Genomic DNA, 22,870 nt, shown 5'->3' on the forward strand with positions numbered 1-22,870 from the left:
AGGCAGGAAAGTGGAATTCAAGATTATCAGATTAACAATGATCTCATTCAATGATGGAGCTGATGCAATGGGCTGAATGGCCTGCTGCTATGTTTTATGCTCTTACTGCTATCATGTAATTACCCATTCAAATAAATACAAAGTCCAGTGGATGCTTCACTCTGAAGGGGTGTCATATTGGACTCAGAATGCGAACATTGTTTCTCTCTCACAGATACTTCCAGATCTTTTGACTTTCTACAGCACTGTCTGTTTTTAAATGCAACTAAACAGCCTGTTAACTAAGAAAATTTTCTGTAAAATTTATATCGCCAGGGTTCTATCCTGTACCACTGATCATTAGATAGGCTTTAGGCATGATACAGTCAAAAGAGGATTGGTGGCAATGAATTCTCTGAGCAACCTGACAGCATGGTAGCTCAGTGGTTAACACTATTACCTGACACAACTAAGGACCCAGGTTCAATTCCAGCCTTAGGCAAATGTCTGTGTGGAGTTTGCATGTTGTCCCTTGTGTCAGCATGGGTTTCCTTCCCCACAGCCCAAAGATGTGCAGGTTAGGTGGATTGCTCATAGTGCCTGCAGAAGTGCAGGCTAAGTGGGTAGCCAGGAAAATGCAGGGTTATAGGATAGGGAGTGCATCTGGAGGGATGTCCTTCAGAAGGTTGGTGTGGACTCACTGGGCCAAACAGCCTGCTTTTGCATGCTAGGGATTCTATGAAACCCTTTCCCTGCGCTGCAGGTCTGGTAGATACCATGAGGTGGCAATGTAAGCAAATGCCACGCAAATTGCACAGTAAGTATTAAGCAGTGGAGTTCTGACAAAATTAATGCTCACAGCAGGTCCTAGAATCTCTGAACCTATTGCTTAAGCTCCAGCATGCTTGTAACAGATCTCCCCAGTCTTTAAATCAAATAAAGCTTGAGAAATGTTTCTAGGCAAATGAAGTTAGACTTAGATCATCACAAAATCCATTTTCATTGCCCAGTGGCGCAATGTTTTCAGACCCATTCACTTCTCGACATTCAGCTTCCATCACACTGCGGCCCGTGGTGATTGAAAATATCCAAGTGCATTTGTGTTGGAAGCTTTTGAACAGGGCAAATCACTCTTGGCAGGTAACAAATGTGTAATTCTCAAATGACATTTTGCCAGTTGTTTAGAGCTAATATGCCTCCAGTATCAGGGATTGATGATGAATGTGAATTTTATCGTATGTCTAAAAATCAAAGTGTTTGGAAGGTGCAGTTCATTCACTGGGGAACCCCTCTGCCACCACCCCCCCCTCCAAAGGAGGTTCACACTGAGGTATTCACCTGTGTCCTAGTGCAACACAGAAAAACTAGGAAGAATGTAACACACATTTGAAATGCTGGTCTGTCAACTCAAATGAGTTTAACAGGGGAATCAGATGGTATGGATATCATCTCATCTGTGCACAGGAGACTAATGAGGTCACCACCTATTCACAATTCACTGGATTATCCCTTTCCATTGTGTATAAACTACAACCACATGTGATTGCTAGGAAAGAATAAAGGATTAGATTTGTATAACACCTTTCCCAAGCTTGGGACATCTCTAAGCAGTCCCAGCTAGATTAGTGATAATGGGAACTGCAGATGCTGGAGAATCCATGATAATAAAATGTGAGGCTGGATGAACACAGCAGGCCCAGCAGCATCTCAGGAGCACAAAAGCTGACGTTTCAGGCCTAGACCCTTCATCAGAGATGGGGATGGGGAGAGGGTTCTGGAATAAATAGGGAGAGAGGGGGAGGCGGACCGAAGATGGAGAGAAAAGAAGATAGGTGGAGAGGAGAGTATAGGTGGGGAGGTGGGGAGGGGATAGGTCAGTCCAGGGAAGACAGACAGGTCAAGGAGGTGGGATGAGGTTAGTAAGTAGGAGGCTAGATTAGCTAGTTTAATCGCTTTAAAGTGTAGCCATCCTTGGAATGTGGGATACACGGCAGCTATTTTTCCACACGTCTAGCTCCCAGAAAGAGCAGAACCATGGAATCTTACACAGACATTTTTAAGTGTTTATTGAACAAAAGTCATGCAGAAGCATACATTTCAGAAGAGGCCTTTTGGTCCATCGATCTGGAGGTACAACAAAGCTACACAAAATAATAAAATGTGAGGCTGGATGAACACAGCAGGCCAAGCAGCATCTCAGGAGCACAAAAGCTGACGTTTCGGGCCTAGACCCTTCATCAGAGAGCTGATGAAGGGTCTAGGCCCGAAACGTCAGCTTTTGTGCTCCTGAGATGCTGCTTGGCCTGCTGTGTTCATCCAGCCTCACATTTGATTATCTTGGAATTCTCCAGCATCTGCAGTTCCCATTATCTCTAAAGCTACACAAAATCTACCTTAGTCCCACTTTCTAGTGCTTGGCCCTTATATTGAATGTTGTGGCATTTCAAGTTCTCATCTATGTACTTTTTAAAGGTTGTGAGGCTTTCCACCTCAACTACCCTCCTGGGCAGAGCATTCAAGATTTCACCTCCCTCTGGGTGGAAACATTTTCCCATAGGAGGTGGAGCATCTTATAAATCATAAAGGGTATAGATAGGGTTAATGATAGGTTTCTTTTCGCTATTAGATTAGATTAGATCAGATTTATTTGTCACATATGCTAAGTATAGAAATACATAATTACAGCAAAAAATTGCACAAACTCACCATTCACTGGTGCCCACTTGGTTACAAAAACCAGGATTTAAAAAGATTTAACAGAGCCAAAGGGAAGCAAGAAAAAAAAGAAAATTACACATCTGGGAGTCCCAAGTCCCACCTCCACAATGGTGCAGGCTCTGCTGCAATCACTAGGACACCCAGGAGGCTGCTGCCATGTGAAATGCCTGGTCTTGCCGCCAACTGGCCCACTCTTGATCTGCTGCCATCTCCCCAGCCCAGGCTCGATCTCCCTGGGATGGAGGATTTCAAGACTAGGGGGCTTCTTATTAAGCTGAGAGGAGAGAGATTTAAAAAAAGACACCAAGGGGCGTTTTTTTATTTTTTATACAGTTTGTGTGCGGAGTGAAGTTGCAGAAGAAGTGGTGCTTGCGGGTACAATTACAACATTTGACAGACATTTCGATAAGCACATGAAAAGGAAAGGTTTGCAGGGATGAATCAGGAGCAGGCAGGTACGACTAGTTTAGTTTGGGATTACATTCAACATGGACTGGTTGGACTGAAGGGTCTGTTTCCATTCTCTATGTATGTATGTGTATATATGTACGTCTGTATTCTACAGTTATGGTAGAAGGAAGCCAATTCAACAGCACTGTTTTGGAAGGTGACATCATCGGAACAGATACAATGCAGGCAAACGAACTGGGAGAATGGGATAGAATCCTGGCAAGACATGGGGTGTGAAGAGCTGTAGTGAAAATAGCTGTGGCCTAGTCTACATGGGAGAAACTAAATGCAGACTGGGTAACCACTTTGCGGAACACCTCCAGTCTGTGCACAAGCAGGACCCTGACCTTTTCATAGCCAGCCATTTTTATATAGCGTCCTTATGTAATGTTATATAGTGTTCCAGTAAATCACAACACAAGCTCATCTTCCACCTCGGCACTTTACAACCTTCTGGAGTCGATACTGAATTCAATGCTTCAAATTGTGATCCCACTCCCGTTCCCTCCTTTTCTTTTAGTTTCACTTGTTACATTCTCTGTCACTGTATTTTCTCTCCCCCTTTTCCCACTCTAGTGGGACTCTCTGTTCTTTTCAGTCTGGGGAAAAGGCAGGGAGGTGAAGTTGAGCATTATCAGATCAGCCATGATCTCATTGAATGGCAGAACAGACTCAATGGGCTGAATGGCCTATGTGTATTCCTACAGCTTACGGTTCTTTGCTTTTACACTCTTTATGATGTTGACATCCCTCCGAACTTTGGTGGCTAGGTTCGAATTGAATGTAGTGCCCTAACTGAGTGCTGACCAGTAATTTTTAAATGTCACTGAATTTAGCATTAATTTAGCTTAACTGTCTCTCGTTTTCACATTCTGTCTCCTCTAAGAAAGCCCAGGACTTCACTTGTTGGTAGACAGCTTTCCCAACTTGTCCAGCGATTTTCCAAGATATGTATACATGTGCTCCCAGGTCTCTCTGTTCCTGTACCTTCTTTAAAATTATAATATATAACATAATTACAACACTGGGGCGGATGATGGTCTAGTAGTATTGTTGCTGGACTTTTATTCTAGAGACCCAGATAATTTCCTGTGGACCTGGGTTTAAATCCTACCGCAGCAGATAGTAGAATTTGAATTCAATAAAATTCTGGAGTTAAGAGTCCAATGATGACCATGTCAATTGTTGGAAAAAAACCCATCTGGTTTACTGAGATCCTTTAAGGAAGGAAAGTGCCATCCTTACCTGGTCTGGCCTACATGTAACTGCAGACCCACAGCAATCTAGTTGCCACATAACTGCCCTCTGGGCTATTAGGGATGAGTAATAAATGCTTAGCTGACTAGCAACACCCTCATCCCATGAATGAATGAACAAAACAAAAATTAGATTGCATTGCCTGTCCTCATTCTCCTGAACTAACTATTTTGTTGGGTTTTATCCATCACAGTTTAAGTATTTATGACCAAGCCTCCGTGAAGCCTGTTACTATCCTACTGTTTAATTAATAGATTCAACCACTGAAATTCTGCCCTGTGTACCCAGGTCTGGGTCATTCATATATATCGAGAGAAACAGTAATCCAAGTAAGTGTCCCTCTTTTCTGCCTTCTGTCTCCAAGCCAATTTCATTATTGTGTTCCCACTTGGCCTCGATCCCATAGGCTTCAATTCCATGAACAAATTGAATGTCCAGATAATCCATTGTTGCTGCTATTTGTTGAGGGATGAATATTGACTAGAGAGAGCACCCCTTTGAAATTGTTTTATTTCCCATTGACATGCTCCCTGAAGCCTTGCAGTTGATGGACACTGAATTATGTTGAAGCCTATATGTGTTGGTGCTGGAGGCAGTGTATGTTGAAAGTGTAGGCAGCCCATAGAAGGATAAGGATACCAGGTCCCTTTGTAAATCCCTTACTATTTAAGAAATACTCTGCACACCTGCTTCTCCAAGCAAAGTGCATAACTTCACATTTTTCCACATTATATTTCATATGCCATGTTCTCACCCATTCACTAACCCTGTCTAAAACCTCCAGAACACACTCCAAATCTTCCTCACAGCAGACATTCCCACTTTGCTTCGTGTCATCCATAAATTTGGTAGCTGAAAGGCTGTACTAGAGGTTTGTTCGCACCCGAATACAGCTCAACCTGCCAACATATCTTGCAAGGACCCAGCTTTTAGATGCCACATTCATCTCCCAAAGTGCTTTCTACCTTAGCAAGTGCAGACACTGCAGTAACGTGGGATTTGATTTCCACTCAGCAGGACATCCCCCACAAAACAGTGTAGGCAGCCCATAGAAACAAGAGAAGGCCATTCAACCCATTGAGTCCACCCCACCATTCAATACTGTTATGGCTGATCAAACACGTCAATACCTTTTACCCACTCAGTCCCTATAACTCCGCATGCCACAGGTAATCAGAATCTATCAGTCTCAGCCTTAAACATACTCAAAGACTTAGCTTCCATAGCCCCCTGTGGGAGAGAATCCCGAAGAATCACAAACGTCCTCATCTTGGACCTGAGTGACACGCCCCTTATTTTTAAAATGTATTCCGTGACCACAGACTCTCCAGGCTGGGAAACATCTGCATTGACCCTCTCTATCACTTTAAGTATTTTGTAAACTTCAATGAGATCACCACTCATTCTTTGAAACTCTGGAGAATACCGGCCCCCGTTTGCTCAATCTCTCAGTCTCGGATAATCCCAGGTACAAGTCTCTCCTCAGATAAGGAGATCAAAGCTACACACTGTGCTCCAGGTGCATTCTAACCAAGCTCCAACACAACTGAAACAAGACTTCACTATTCCTGTACACAAACCCTCTTCCAATAAATGTAATGTTCCATTAATCTTCCTAATAGCTGGCTGCACCTACATGTTGGTCTTCAGTGTCTTATCACAAGGATAAGGATACCAGGTCCCTTTGTAAATCCCTTACTATTTAAGAAATACTCTGCACACCTGCTTCTCCAAGCAAAGTGCATAACTTCACATTTTTCCACATTATATTTCATATGCCATGTTCTCACCCATTCACTAACCCTGTCTAAAACCTCCAGAACACACTCCAAATCTTCCTCACAGCAGACATTCCCACTTTGCTTCGTGTCATCCATAAATTTGGTAGCTGAAAGGCTGTACTAGAGGTTTGTTCGCACTCGAATACAGATCAACCTGCCAACATATCCCGCAAGGACCCAGCTTTTAGATGCCACATTCATCTCCCAAAGTGCTTTCTACCTTAGCAAGTGCAGACACTGCAGTAACGTGGGATTTGATTTCCACTCAGCAGGGCATCCCCCACACAGCAGTCTTGCAGCAATGGTCAGATAGGTTAAAACCCAATGGCAATGGCCTAATGGTATTATTGCTGGACTATTAATCCAGAGACCCAAACAATTCTGGGGACCCAGGTTCGAATCCCACCATGGCAGATGGTGGAATTTGAATTCAATAAGTATCTGGAATTAAGAGTCTCAAGATGACCATGAATCCATTGTCGATTGTTGGGAAAAACCCATCTGGTTCACAGACCCACAGCAATGGGGTTGACTCTTAACTGCCCTTTGGTCAATTAGGGATGGGCAATAAATGCTGCCTAGCCAGTGACACCCTCATCCTGTTAATGAATAAAAAAAATTACTGAAACTTCTGAAGTCCAGCATATTATGATACTTTCTCCAAGTCTTCATTAACAAGGCACTCAGTGAAGACTTTCCTGTTACCCAGGCGCTAATTGAAGTAAATACTGGTCTCAGTTAACAAACCTGATAAGAATAAATCATTCTGCATAATTTATTTTGAAGCCTCTGTGTAAGTTGCATCACTGACTATTCAAAATATCATAGATCATCTTTAAAATCACCAGAGCATTCTTAATGGAGATTAATGGAACAGAGGGTCCCTTTTGCAATAAGTGTCATCAGGATCCATCTCTCACTAGGTTTGAATCCTATCCCGATGGACAGATAAAGGACATATATATCCCTTTTCATGACCACTGGACATCATCCAGCACTTTGCAGTCAATGAAGAACATATGAAGTGTTGCCCTGGCTAGAATATAGGAGCAGCAGGGAGATAATGTGTTTTTACTAATATTGTTTGAGGGATAAATTTGGCCAGGACATCATGAACAATTCCCTTGCTCTTCTTGAGAATAGTTCCATGGGATTTTTATGCCCACGTGCACACATGAAAGAGCAAAGTAGGCTTTAACTACAGGTTTACCTCCATCAGCATGGCACTTCTTGGTCCTGCACTGCATTGTCAGCATTGATTTGAGTTCATGATTCTCCAGCATGTGGCTTGAACATATTACCTTGCACCTCAGAAACAAGGCTGCTACCAACTCGGTCCTCACTAGTGTTCATAGCCCACTTGGGCAATGACCTAGGATGTAGATGCAATGACCTAGAATCCATAATGCAAATCTGCCTAGCAACTGGCACTCACTCTGTGGCATGAGAACTGGGGAAATGAGGGGTTACTTTGGAGCACTATCAGTACTTCAAGCCCAATTCACCAAAGATCCTCAGGCAGCACCTTCTAGACCCTCAACACTTCCATTCAGAAGGACAGGGCAACAGATACATGGAGACATCACTCCGAGCATGTTCCGCTCCGAGCCATTCATCATCCTGACTTGGAAATATGCAGCTGTTCCCTCACTGTCGCTGGGTCAAAATCCTGAATTTCTTCCCTAACAGTGTTATGGGTCTACCTACAACATGTGGACTGCAGTGGTTCAAGAAGGAGCATCTAGGGATGGGCAGTGAATGCTGACCCAGCCAGAGATGCCCATGTCCCAAGGCTAAATAATAGAAAAGAGGAACTGAAGGTGCTCTGGTGCACTGACATTGTATACAATAGCTGGGATTGAATTGGTGTGTTACTGAGCTCCCATTCTCCACCTAACAAAATCTTTAGCTCATTCGAAATACTGCTGAACTTTTACCAAGTCACATTCACCTGCACGTGTTAATCTATAATGCCAACATGAATCAAATCCCAACATGAACTCACCTTTTCAACTTTGTCCAGCCCCATATGACGTCTCCATTCCTGCAGTTCTGGGCTTTTGCATGTCCCCAATTCCCATCTTCCCCACTATGGCTGACCGTCCCTTCAGCTGACAGCCCCTAGGCTCTGGAATCCCCTCCATTAATCTGCTGCCTCTCTCCCTTCTCTTGATCATCCAGCTCTTTACCCATGTTGTATGGCAGCAAACCTGAGGGGCCTGGTTGCAGAAGTTGGAGATGAATGGATGTTGTTGTTGTAGTTGGTGTGATGAGACATACTGGATCAAATAGTCCATTAGAGTTGTTGTTATGAGGTGGGAGGTGAGGGCTGCTCCCAGGAATGATTATGATACCGGTTATCCTGCAGTTGGAGAATCATTGCGTCTATTTATCCAGAGTTGACTTTCTATTTGTTGAAATCACTTCTAATGTGATTCTCCTGGGCTTGACCCTGTTGAAATGATCAACATTATTGAACAGTGATGAAATGATCTTTGCCTGTAAAGCTTTTTGTCAGTGTCAATATCATTCAAACAGTGAAGATTATAATGAGAAACTTTATGCAGCAGAATGCATTTTTGAATCCAGTGCATTGGAGATTTCTATCTGTGAAATGAGAAGAAGGTTAACCCAGAAGAATATTCTGTGCGATATGTTTGCTTTTGATCAAGGTATTACAATTCTTATTTCAAATGTATTAACCTGTTAAACTGGTGTGTGAGGTCGTTCCTTATGAATGATAAATTCATCCTCGAACATTTCAGTCACTGTCTGGCCAAAATCATTGTAACAAAGAAAATGAGGAATTGTTGTGAAAATCTCTGTTGAAAAGAGAGCAAATATACTCCACTTCTTAACACAATGCATTTGGATAAACCGCAGAACAATAATTATTCACATGCACATAGGGACCGCATATGAAGCCGTGATCTGAAGGGACCTGGAGTTCTGGTGCAGTCTTCAGATCATTGCTGGGACTAACTTGATTCTAAGTAGATTAAAGTCCTGAATTAATATTGTTGGTTTCGTATGAATTAAATCACGGTGAGATACACAGTGTGCAGAGCTTGCAGGGAAGCAGAAAATGTGTTGTGGTTTTTCAATTGAGTTCCACTAATGGGGTGGGCAATGGCCTAGTGGTACTATTGCTGGACTATTATTCCAGAAATCTGATAATGCTCTGGAGTCATGGATCCAAATCCTGCCATGGCAGTTGGTGGAATTTGAGTTCAATTGAAACAAAACTGTTTTAAGAGTTTAATGATGATCATGAGTCCACTGTCGATTCTCAGGAAAAACCAATCTGGTTCCTTTGGGGATGGAAACTGCCATCCTTACCTGGTCTGGCCTGCACATGACTCCAGATCCACAGCAATTTGTTAGCTATTAACTGCCCTCTGGGCAATAAATGCTTCGTAACTAGCGACATCCTCATCCAGTGAGTGAATAAAAATAAAAAAAGGGATTAAGTAAGAAAATTGAGTCTGAAGGAGTCCATTCATGCCCTCAAGGCTGCTCTACAAACCAAACAGGTCACAAAAATGTACAAAATAAGAGCAGAAGTAGGCACTGAGACGTTCCTCCATTCATAAGATCATTCCTGATCTATATCCCTTCTACAGGTATCCATCCTACCACAACATCATCACCTAAATCTTAAAAACGCTAATTATCTGATACTATCAAAATAATTTCACAAAGTCCGACATCCCATCACCAAGTCACTCTTTATTTACACGGGCATAGTATATGACACTGACCCAGCTAGCTCAGAGCTAGCTCTCAGAGTGAGCAAAAACCCCTGACAGTCCTGTTGATATCTGTCAGCCAGGACTCCCTGATTGGACCAGATTAACAGCCCCCAGTAAGGGAACTCCTATTCTATGAGGGCCACCTGGTTGATGTTGCTATAATCATGACAGTGTCCGGAGATTTTCAGGACAAATTTCAGATTTTTCTCTCCTCTGTGTGGAGAAGTGCTTCTAGATTTCCTTCATGAAACTCCGACTCTAAGATTTCTCCTCATTCTGAATTTCCCCTTGGAAGGAAATAATTCCCCAAGGTGAACACTTTGTAAAATCTCTTTAACATTCCTGATGCCTTGATCACCCCCTACATCTTCTCCACATAAGGGAAATGAAGCCAGGTGTATGTGACCTTCCCTCAGAGCTGAACGCTCAAAGGGTTGGTACAAATGGGATGGGAAAGCTGAAGATATAAAATCTCTCCCGTTGAGCTATTGGATCCGTAGATATTGCAAACAATTTTAATGCTGGCTCTTATTGAGTCTTAGAGGTTTACAGCATGGAAATAGACCTTTTGGCCCAACTTGTCCATGCTGCCCAGTTTGCACAATTAAACCGGTCCCATTTGCCTGCATTTGGTCCAAATCCTTCCATACCTATCTCATTCATTTACCTATCTAAATGTTTTTTGAATGACAAACTGTACTCACTTCCACTACTATCCCTGGCAGCCTGTTCCAGACACTCCCCACCCTCTGTGTGAAAAAAATTGCCCCCTGCACCCTTTGTATGTCTTCCATCTCACCTTAAACCTATGCCTTCTAGTTTTAGACTCCCCTACCATTCCCAATCTTCCTGCAAGCTCAGTCCAGGCTTCCAGATTTTGAACAGAGTTTATGAGCAATATATAGCTGTTCGTAAAGCTGTAAGGTCCATGCTCTGAGCTGCACACATTTTCTTTTTATTAGTTCCTGAAATATTAGAGGCTGAGCCAGCATTCATTGCCCATCCCTAAATCTCCTTGAATTGAGTGCTTTCCAGACCTTTTCAGAGTGCAGCTCAGAGTCAACCCATTGTTGTGCATAACTTCAAATTTTTCCACATTATATTTCGTATGCCATGTTCTCACCCATTCACTAACCCTGTCTAAAACCTCCTGAAGCCACTCCAAATCTTCCTCACAGCAGACATTCCCACTTTGCTTTGTGTCATCCATAAATTTGGTAGCTGAAAAGCTGTACTAGAGGTTTGTTCGCATTCGAATCCAGCTCAACCTGCCAACATATCCCGCAAGGACCCAGCTTTTAGATGCCACATTCATCTCAATGGGCTGAATGACTCACTTCTGCTCTTATATCTATGGTGTTATACTCCTCTCTATTCTCTGCTGTCCCTTCACTGGTGAGGTACTATTCAAAATTCGGGATCCATATCTCTCATGTCCCTTCAACTTGCTACTTTTGCTATCTCCCCAAAACCTAGTTCTACCTTACGGTTTCAAAGAACAAAGAACAAAGAAAATTACAGCACAGGAACAGGCCCTTCGGCCCTCCAAGCCTGCGCTGATTGAGATCCTCTGTCTTACCTGTCATCTATTTTCTAACGGTCTGTTTCCATTTGCTCCCTGTCCATCCATGTACCTGTCCAAATATATCTTAAAAGACGCTAACGTGTCTGCGTCTACCACCTCCGCTGGCAATGCGTTCCAGGCACCCACCACCCTCTGCGTAAAGAACTTCCCACATATATCTCCCTTAAACTTTCCTCCTCTCACTTTTAACTCATGACCCCTAGTATTTGAGTCCCCCACTCTGGGAAAAAGCCTCTTGCGATCCACCCTGTCTATACCCATCATAATTTTGCAGAACTCAATCAGGACCCCCTCAATCTCCATCTTTCCAATGAAAATAATCCTAATCTATTCAACCTCTCTTCATAGCTAGCACCCTCATACCAGGCAACATCCTGGTGAACCTCCTCTGCACCCTCTGCAAAGCATCTACATCCTTTTGGTAATGTGGTGACCAGAACTGCGCACAGTACTCTATATGTGGCCAAAGCAAAGTCCTATACAACTGCAACATGACCTGCCAACTCTTGTACTCAATACCCCGTCCGATGAAAGAAAGCATGCCGTATGCCTTCTTAACCACCTGCATTGCCACCTTCAGGGAACAATGGACCTGAACACCCAGATCTCTCTGTATATCAATTTTCCCAGGACTTTCGTATAGTTTCCTCGCGAATTAGATATTCCAAAATGCATCACCTTGCATTTGCCCAGATTGAACTCCATCTGCCATTTATCTGCCCAACTCTCCAATCTATCTGTATTCTGCTGTAACCTCTGACAGTCCCCATCACTATCTGCTACTCCACCAATCTTCGTGTCATCTGCAAACTTTCTAATCAGACCATCTATACCTTCCTCCAGATCATTTACATGTGTCACAAACAACAGTGGTCCCAGCACAGATCCCTGTGGAACACCACTGGTCACAGGTCTCCAATTTGAGAAACATCTTTTTCTTGTCTTCCAACCTTTCTCCCAGCACCCCCCCCCGCCTCAGAATGTTGTTCTTTATATCTCTGCAAATTGCTTCTGGATGGCCTAGCGTATTACAACCATTACAGGAATGTGACATTGAGTCATAGAGATATACAGAATGGAAACAGAGCCTTCAGTACAACTTGTCCATGCTGACCAGATATCCTAAATAAATCTAGACCCATTTGCCAGCACCTGGTCCGTATCCCTCTAAACCCTTCCAAATCATGTACCCTTCCAGATAGCTTTCAAATGTTGTAATTGTACCAGCCTCCACCACTTCCTCTGGCAGCTCATTCCATACACACACCACTCTTGTGAAAAAGTACTTCCGGATCCAACGCATCATCCTCCAACACTTCCGCCATCTGCAATCTGACCCCACCACCAAAGACATTTTTCCCTCCCCACCCCTGTCTGCTTTCCGGAGGGACCACTCTCTCCGTGACTCCCTTGTCCGCTCCACACTTTCCACCACACCTGGCACTTTTCTCTGCAACCACAGGAAATGCTACACCTGCCTCTACACCTCACCCTCACCCCCATCCCAGGCCCTAAGAAGACTTTGCACATCAAGCAGACGTTCACCTGCACATCTGCTAATATGGTATACTACATCCGCTGTTCCCATTGTGGCCTCCTCTACATTGGAGAAACTAAGCGGAGGCTTGGGGACCGCTTTGCAGAACACCTACGCTCGGTTCACACTAAACAACTGCACCTCCCAATAGCAAACCATTTCAACTCCCCCTCCCGTTCCTCAAACGACATGTCCATCCTGGGCCTCTTGCAGTGCCACAACGATGCTACCTGAAGGTTGCAGGAACAGCAACTCACATTCCGCTTGGGAACCCTGCAGCCTAATAGTATCAATGTGGACTTCACCAGCTTCAAAATCTCCCCTCCCACTACCACATCCCGAAACCAGCCCAGCTTGTCCCCACCTCCCTAACCTGACCTTCCATTTTTCCCCTCCTCCCACCTCAAGCCGCACTCCCATCTCCTACCTCCTTGCCTCATCCCGCCCCCTTGACCTGTCCGTCGTCCCTGGACTGACCTATCTCCTCTCCACCTACACTCACCTTTACTGGCTCCATCCCTGCCTATCTTCTCCTCTTTCCATCTTCTATCTGCCTCCCCCCTCTCCCTATTTATTTCAGAACCTCCTCCTCCACCCCCATTTCTGAAGAAGGATCTAGGCCCGAAACATCAGCTTTCCTGTTTCCTCAGAACATCAATCTGAGACTCTAGATTACTAATCTAATGACATCATCAGCAGTATTCTGAATCATGCTCCAAGCAACTGATCCCTGGAATTCAATAAGGAGGGAAGGAATAAAAATCTGAAAAGTGTTCAAAAAATTTCCCTGGAGTACTTCGAAATTAATGTGTTTGCAGTGTGAGTTTGTGGGATGTGATTGGTGATACCCAGCTCGAGCATTGGAGAGATGAGAACAACGTATATTTCATTAATATTAACATTCACCCTTGAGCGTTATGGAGTTATATATTAGGACAATGAGATATTGAGTGGTACGGTGGCTCAGTGGTTAGCACTGCTGTCTCACAGCGCCAGAGTCCCAGGTTTGATTGGGCAACCGAACATGTGGACGTTTGCACATTCTCCCCGTGTCTGCGTGGGTTTCCTCCTGGTGCTCCCCTTTCCTCCCACTGTCCAAAGATGTGCAGGTTGGGCAAATTGGCCGTGCTAATTTGCCCATAATGTAAGGGATCTGTGGTTCAGGTGGATTAGCCATGGAAAATGCTGGGTTTACAGGGATAGGGTGGGATGCTCTTCAGTGAATCAATGCAGACTCAGTGAGCTGAATGACTTCATTCTGTACTGCAGAGATTCCACGACTTAGTGCCATTCTCCTGTCTTTTCCCTTGTATGCCCTATTATTGCAATACTGTGCCACATCTCTTTTACAACTGTTACTATCTCTTGCTTGTGATAGGGTTGTCTATGTTCTAATAAATCCTCTTTGTGAATCAGTTTCTTGTCCTTTCTTCTTGTTCAGCTTAGAGACCAGTGCAAATCACTCCTTTCCGGATTACTGTATCTTTGCAACAGTTATCATTCTGTGGGTTGTCATTGGCACAGGACTCAAGTACTTTCTTAGTTTAAAAATAACTCAGACCAGAGCAATCTTTTCCCCAGTGTAAAACTTTGTGCAAGTGGGTTATTTCAACTGTCTGCCTTTCGATTTCCTAGGGGTCCAACAAGAGCAAATTTAATCATCATCCTTAACGTTCACAGAACATAGAACAATACAATGCAGAACAGGCCCTTCAGCCCTCGATGTTGCACCGACCTGTGAACTAATCTAAGCCCATTCTCCTACACTATCCCGTCATCATCCATCTGCTTATCCAAGGACTGTTTAAATGCCCCTAATGTGGCTGAGTTAACTACATTGGCAGGCAGGGTGTTCCACGCCCTTACCACTCTCTGAGTAAAAAACCTAAGCCTCTGACATCTGTCTTAAAACTATCATCCCTCAATTTGTAGCTATGCCCCCTTGTACAAGCTGAAGTCATCATCCTCAAAAAAAGACTCTCACTGTCCACCTTATCTAATCCTCTGATCATCTTGTTCAATGTTGAATCCCCCACTATCAACATCCTGGGGTTAACATTTACCAGAAATTGAGCTAAGCCAGCCATATAAATACTGTGGCTACAAATTAGGGCAGGGTTGTGAATATTGCAGTAAGCAACTCATTTCCTGGCTTCTCAAATCCTGATTACCATCTACAAGGCACAGTCAGGAATGTGATGGAATACTCCCCACTTGCCTGGATGAATGCAACTCCAACATCACTCAAGAAGCTTGACACCATCTAGAACAAAGCAGCCCGCTTGTTTGGCACTACATGCACAAACATCCACTCTCTCTACCGCCAATGCTCAGTAACAGCAGTGTGTATTATCTGCAAGGGTCCTTAGATGGAAACTTCCACACCCAACCACTTCTATCTAGAAGGACACCGCTACAAGATACATGGGAACATCATCACGTGTAAGTTCCTTCTCAAAATAATTCCCCATCCTGACTTAGAAAAATATCATTGTTCCTTCAGTGTCACTGGGTCAAGATCATGGCACTCCCTCCTGAACAGCTTTGCTGATGTCTTTAGAACACACAGGCTGCAGTGGTTCCAGAAGGCAGCTCACCACCACCTTTTCAAGGACAACCAGTGATGGACAATAATCAACGACAATGATAAATTTGCTTAATGAACACCACTGGAGAATAATGGTGGTAACACCAATGGGGTGACCATTGCTTCAAAAATCATTTGGTAAATAGGTAGCCAAAATCCAAAAGAATGATCTCATCTGAGCCATTCAGGTATCTGCCTCCAGACCATCAAGAATGCAATCCTGGATAAAACATGGCTGTTCAGACCAAATGCGTTTATCAGAATTTATTGGTAGTAATGAATGTATATCTAGTCCGACCGTCACATATACACAAAGTCCCTGTGTGCATTCTGAGTGTATTAATGATGTCTAGCTATACTTAAAATGTTGACACTGCTAATTTTCTCAATTAATCAAATGGTCTACTTAATGAAGAATTAGTTGATGATTGCATTTTAATATGTTGTGTAAATTTATAGCATGTGCTATTTGAACCAGTGGGTCGATGTTAACAATGTGTGAATGGTAACATGTAATTTCATTCCAGTTTTTTGATGATCTCTGATTACGAACAGACATCAGTGTCTCAGACTCAAGATAAGCCGAAAAGGAGATTATTAGGGGATCTTATGGTACAGGGGTAGTGTCCCTACCTCTAAACCAGGTAGGCCTAGGTTCAAGTCCCACCTGCTCTAGAAATGTGTGCTAACAGCTTTGATTAGCAAACATGTAGAAGGAGGCCATCAGGCCCATCATATCTAGAGCAGTTGAGCCAAATGACCTTCAAACTCTAGTTATTCCACACCCTTTTTACAACATCACTCTTCCCTTTGCAAATCTATACAGCTAATTGTCCTACAGAAATAAAACTTTTAAACCACAAAGCGGAAAGGAAATTCTGGAAAGCCACAACATGTGTTGTCTCCATTTGGCATCTGGGACTGATCTGAATTAATTTTGATTTGTGTCCACTAAATGGAATTGCAGTGCATGGCTATGAGAAAGTCATCGGTAAGCCCTGATCAATTCCTCAGCAACTGGCATCGCTGTCACACTGACTGCGATCCATAGTAATCAGTTAACCAAAGCTTTTTGGAGTAACTTATCAATGTTGAGACTGGCATGCATTGTGAAATTCCCAGTTGTCTATTGGAGCAAATTCTGATCTAGTGTTTTTGAAAAATTCTTGCTTTGAACAAATTTAGACTTCGGTTGCACTCATCTAATCTAATTTGGCTCAAAGTGAGTGATTTGATTTTCTTGCATAGAATGATAAAGCACAGGAAACCATTAGTTCAAACCTGTGCTGGTCACTTATAATCAATCCCTCTCCCATTACTCCTTCTCTAACTCTCATCCTTGTCCTCATTTCCCTTCCTGGGCACACCTTTTCCTATCTTCTCCAGCACTGCCAGCCTTTGTAACATCTCTACACTTCAAATTCTGGTCTCTTAAGCATCCCCAATTGTAATTGTGCCACATCTGGCAGACATTTGCTACAGTTGCCTATGATCTCAGCTCTGCAATTAATTCCCTAAATGTGTGTCTTGATCTCTCAAACCCACCTTAAAACCTACCGCTCTGGGCGGCTTTTGGTCACCTGTGCTAATCTCTCTTTTGGCTTTGTGTCAATTTTTTTTTTGATGGCGCTAATATGAAGTGATTTGAGATGTTTTACCAAGTTCCAGATGGAATATAAAAGCAGGTTACTGGCATTCTGTGTACGTATCAAGAATGTGCTTATATATAGATCAGCTCCAAAACCCCTTGATGTAGGCTGACCTCTTAGGGGCAGCATGATGTCAGAGTGGTTATCACTGCTGCCTCACAGTGCCAGGGACCCGTATTCAATTCTACCTTTGGGCAACTGTCTTTGTGGAGTTTGCACATTGTGTCCAAGTGGCTTCCTTCTGGGGGCTCCAGTTTCCTCCCACAGTCGAAAGATGTGCAGGTTAGGTGGCATGGCCCATAGTGTCCAAGGATGTGCAGGCTAGATGGATAAGCCATGGGATATGTGGATTACAGTGATAGGTTAGAGAATTGGGTCTATTTGGGATGCTGTTCAGCAGGTCAGTGTGGACTTGATGGACTGAATGGCTGCCTCGTTCTGATCCTATGAGTTCCTCTGCAATCTGTGATTGATCTCCTTAATACTGCTGTGCCTCTGTAGAAATGGTGTGTGTGTATGTATGTACACACACACAGGCATGTACCCCATGCCAGGTTAGTTGATTCCTGTTCAGAGCTCATCATATCCTTACAGGCCAAGAGGATGGTGTCACGGGTCAATGAAAATCACTGGGAGACCCTGCAATTGCTGAGAAAAGAACAGCGGGAGGGAGACAGAAAGAGCAACAAAACAGAGGAGGAGGAGAGAGAGAGAGAACAAACTGGGAGAGGAGCAGAGAGAAACTGGGAAGGTAGAGACACAAACACTGAGAAGGAAAAAGTGGAAGTAAGAACGATGCGAATTGGAGAGGTGGAGAATACAAGCTGAGAGATAGGTTCAGAAATTCAAGGGAGGGTGCAGCACAAACTTGAGGAAGGAGGGAAGGAAAAACACAAACTGGGGGAAAAGAGAAGACAGAGTTGGAAACTGCAGAGAGAATATTTGGAGTGAAAGTTAATTAGACCTTTATTCTCGGAATAGCTAGTGATTGAGGAACTACATTCCGAGACATGTCAAATCACACAGAGCTGGAGCCTCACTGTAGCAGACTTCAGAGGATGTCCTCCATTACTGTTCCATGTACAGGACTGCCTGTGAATGTTTACTTCCATGTATCTAGACATATCCCTCAATCAGCGTCCATGGCACTCTGTGACGTACGCTGTTTGCAGTGAAATATTGTGCACCACAGGTGTCAGGCAATTAATAATTGAGCTTCATCTGCCTGAAACTTGGCATTACCGATGGGGTGTGAGAATCAGTGAATTCAACAGGGTTTGCTCATGGCCGTATTTAATTCCGTAACTTGCTGTGCCTTGCAAAACAACATACATCTGCGTGAAAATGTTAGCTGCATGCTCCTTATACTGATGACGTTCTCAGTAGTATTTATTTGATGTTTTGCACTGCATCAAAACTGCAGGAACACGACAGCAGTCGGTTTTATTTGAACATTACTTATTCTTAAATCTTTCTCTACTCTGGAGCTCCCTTGATCTTCCCCTGATGTTATTCATCTCACTGTAAATATTTTTTTAAAAAACAGGTATTAGATCAGAGCTTGGTCATGTTGCAGTGTTTGGATAAGGGAAATCACTTGTTCAAAAAGTAGATTCAATTGCATTGCCAATGGAATCTATTTTTCTGTTCATTAGTGGGGATGTGAGCATCATTAACGAGGCTGGTATTTTTAACCATCCCTATCTGCCCTTGACCTGGGTTGTTTTCCAGGCTATTTAAGAAGGTAATTAAGACAGAATACAGGAAAGGGATTGAGTGCTTAGTGCCATCAATAATCTTTCCACCAACGTCAGCAAAGGAACGGAGCTGGTCATTGACATAGAGTCATAGAGATATACAACACAGAAACAGACTCTTCCCTCCAACTTGTCCATGCCGACCAAATATCCTGTATAAATCTAGTCCTATTCTGCAGCATTTGGCCTGTATCTCTCTAACCCCTTTCTATCCATATACCCATACAATGTTGTAACTGTACCAGCCTCTACCACTTCCTCTGGCAGCTCATTCCATACAAGCACCACCCTCTGCATGAAAAAGTTGCCCCTCTGGTCCCTTTTCACTCTTTCCCCTCTCACCTTAAACCTATGCCCCTCTGGTTTTAGACTCCCCTACCCCGGGGAAAAGAGCTTGTCTATTTACTCTATCCATGCCCCTCATGATTTTATAAACTTCTATAAGGTCATCCCTCAGCCTCCAACACTCCAGGCAAAATAGCCCCAGCCCATTCAGCCCCTCCACTGTATTCTGCACTCTCTTCTGCTACCTTGATACACTTTGTATGGTATGATCTGTCTATATAGCATCCAAAAAAAACACTTTCCACTGTATCGTGATTCACGTGACAACCTGAAAGTATCCTTGTCGATCTTTTCTGAACACTTTCAAGTTTCACAACATCCTTCTTCAGGAAGCAGAGTGGAAGGCACACCCCTCTCTGCCTCAATGGTGCTGAGCTGGAGATTGTCCAGAGAGTCAAGGTCCTGGGAGTGATGATCACAAACAGTCTGTTCTGGTCCGCCCATGTCAACAAAACAGTCAAGAAAACACACCAACATCTCTAATTCCTCAGGTGGCTAAGGAATTTTTGCATATCTATAAAAAAAACTCTTACCAATTTTTTTCTAGGTGCACAGTAAAAAGCATCCCGTCTGGATGCATCACAGCTTGGTATGGTAACTGCTTTTCTCAAGACCGCAAGAAACTGCAGAGAGTAATGAACACAGCCCAGCCCATCACACAAACCAGTCTTCCATCCATTGGACTCCATCTATAGTTCCCACTGCCTTGGGAAAGCAACCAACATAATCACAGACCCCTCACACCCCGGTTATAGCCTCTTCCACCCTCTTCTGATGGGCTGAAGATATAAAAGTTTGAATACAGGTACAAACAGATTTAAGAACAGCTTCTTCCCTGCTGTTAACAGACTTTTGAACAGACCACTGAAATATTAATTCTGATCTCTCTCTCTCTGTGCCTTCTCTGTGGCCATAACACTGTATTCTGCACTCTCTTCTGCTACCTTGATACACTTTGTATGGTATGATCTGTCTATATAGCATCCAAAAAAAACCATTTTCCATTGTATCGTGATACATGTGACAACAATAAATCAAAGTTAAACTCAGTTAACCAAGATGCTGTGATCTTGTGTTGCAAGTAGGCCAGGCCATGTAAGGATGGCAGATTTCCTTCTCTAAAGGGCATTAGTGAATTTATATGGGCTGTTGTGACAGTCAATGATAGCTTCATGGTCACTATCAGTGAGATTGGCTTTCAGCTCTGGATTTTAATTTACTGACTGAATTTAATTTCCTATTTGCAGATTAATTGCGAAATTACGCAATGCAATGACATTACCACTATACCAACATTGGCAACACTATATATATTGCTGTGGGCAACAGAGAGGGTTATGTGCGCGTGTGCGTGTGCATGTGTGTGTGCGTGTGCAAGTGTTTGTGTGTGTGTGTGTGTGTGTGTGTGTGTGTGTGTGTGTGTATGTGTGTACACCATGTGACTGCCTAATTTGCTGCTAGCTCTGTGTGAGTGTTGAGTGTACATTGAAAAGTACATTGCCCCATTGAATCCATGTCAGTTGTCTGAGCAATCCAGTCAGTCCCATTCCCTTGCCTCATCCTTGCAGTCCGGCAGCTTCATTTTATACCAAAAACCACCCAATTTCCTTTTCTAATCATCCATCATCTCCACTTCTACAGTCCTCATGGATAGCAAATTCCAGGTCTTTACCACTCACTGCGTAAAAGCAGAAGCTTTCTCACACTTGGCCTGAATTTCCGGCCCAAAACAGTGAATCCGTGTCTCCAAGTCTTTATTAGTCAATTGGAACAGTCTAAGCCGGTCATAATCACGTTAAATTGCGGAGCAGGCTGAAAAGGCTAGATTGCCTGCTCCTGCTCCTAATTCCTATGTTCCTATAATCTTGCGCCTCTGGATGAAATCTCCCTTGCTCCAAGGAGAACAATTTTAGCTTCTGTACCCAGCCTGGTGGTTAAATTCCCTCATCCCTGGAACCATTCACTTAAATCTCTATACTAACAAGGGCCTTCTCACAGAACACTGTAGCTGTGGTCTAATCACAGCTTCAGAAACATGCAGCATCCTCTCCCTGCTTTTGTATCAATACCAATATTTAATAGAGCTCAGGGCCATTTATATCTTGCCATCTCCAAAGAATCATGTAATTGAACTTCAGGTCCCTCTGTCCCTGTACACTTCACATTATCTCTACCTTCTCTTTCCTTTCTGATGAAATGCATCACCTCATATTTAGAGTCATAGAGATCTACCACATGGAAACAGACTCTTTGGTCCAACTCATCCACGTTGACCAGAAATCCTAAATTAATCTAGTCCAATTTGTCAGTACTTGTCTCATATCCCTCTTATCCTTCCTATTCATGTACCCATCCAGGTGCCTTTTAAATACTGTAATTGTACCAGCCCCTACCACTTCCTCTGGCTGCTCATTCCATACACACACCACCTTCTGTGTGAAAATGTTGCCCCTTAAGTCCCTTTTAAATCTTTATACCTCTCACCTTAAACCTATCCCTTCTAGCTCTGGACTCCCCCACCCCAGGGAAAAGAACCTTGCCTATTCGCCCTATTCATGCCCCTCATGATTTTATAAACTTTTATAAAGTCATCCCTCAGTCTCTGATGCTCCAGGGAAAATAGCCCCAGCCTATTCAGCCTCTCCCTATAGCTCAAACTCTCCAAGTCTGGCAACATCCTTGTAAATCTTTCCTGAACTCAAGTTTAAACTTTCTCAATATTAGATAGTATCTGTCATTAGCCTGCCCGTGTCACCCACAATAATTTGGGATTCACCTTCAAACTTAGCCACATCCACAAATTTGGAATCGTTGACTGACCTTGACATTTTTAGAGAGCCAATTGTCTCTGTCAAGCTGAGCCACAGTGTGAGTGTGCAGGAGGGGACAAGAATGAGCTATAAAACCCATTGCTGCAACTTAGAGGATGTAAGACCACAAGAAGGCCTGGTGATGCAGTCAGTAAAGCCCTTGCCTCTGAGCCAACACATGTTAACGGCAGTAAGATTGGGGGATATTTATGTGACCAAAACAAACATTTTAGCCTCAACCATCACTATCTGTACCTCTAGACATGCATAGGGCCATTTTACCACAGCAACTAGGACTTACTGATTGAACTGTAAGCCAAAAGCCAGAAGATGAGGCCATTCGGCCCTTTGAGCCAGTTCTGCTGTTCACTTAGAAAATGGCTGACCTCTCTCCTTAATTTTCAGCTGACTCTGGCAGTCAGGGACCTTCAGATTCCCACTCCCCCTTGTATGAAGAAGCATTTGCTGACAATTGCTCCAAAGAAGATTTTGCCAATGCCAAAGATTCCTTGATTTAGACACCTCATTCAGATCAGCACTAAACATCCTCCAGCTGCCCAGTCATGGGGGTTCTTGGGTTCCAGAGATTGGGACAGTTTCATTGTGCCTCAATGGGGTTCAAGCCCATCCCGTCCAAAGCTGCACACTGATTGGCACCACATC

General features: G+C 43.5%; 1 protein-coding gene across 3 annotated transcripts in view; it reads left to right on the forward strand.

Annotated features, from left to right (window-relative positions):
* Nucleotides 1-22,870, forward strand: part of LOC125447599 (noelin-2-like) — a 318,146-nt gene that overhangs the window by 171,461 nt on the left and 123,815 nt on the right. The gene's annotated exons all lie outside the window — the stretch shown is intronic.

This window comes from Stegostoma tigrinum, chromosome 35, assembly GCF_030684315.1.
Source record: "Stegostoma tigrinum isolate sSteTig4 chromosome 35, sSteTig4.hap1, whole genome shotgun sequence".
In the NCBI taxonomy this organism is placed as follows: Eukaryota; Metazoa; Chordata; class Chondrichthyes; order Orectolobiformes; family Stegostomatidae; genus Stegostoma; species Stegostoma tigrinum.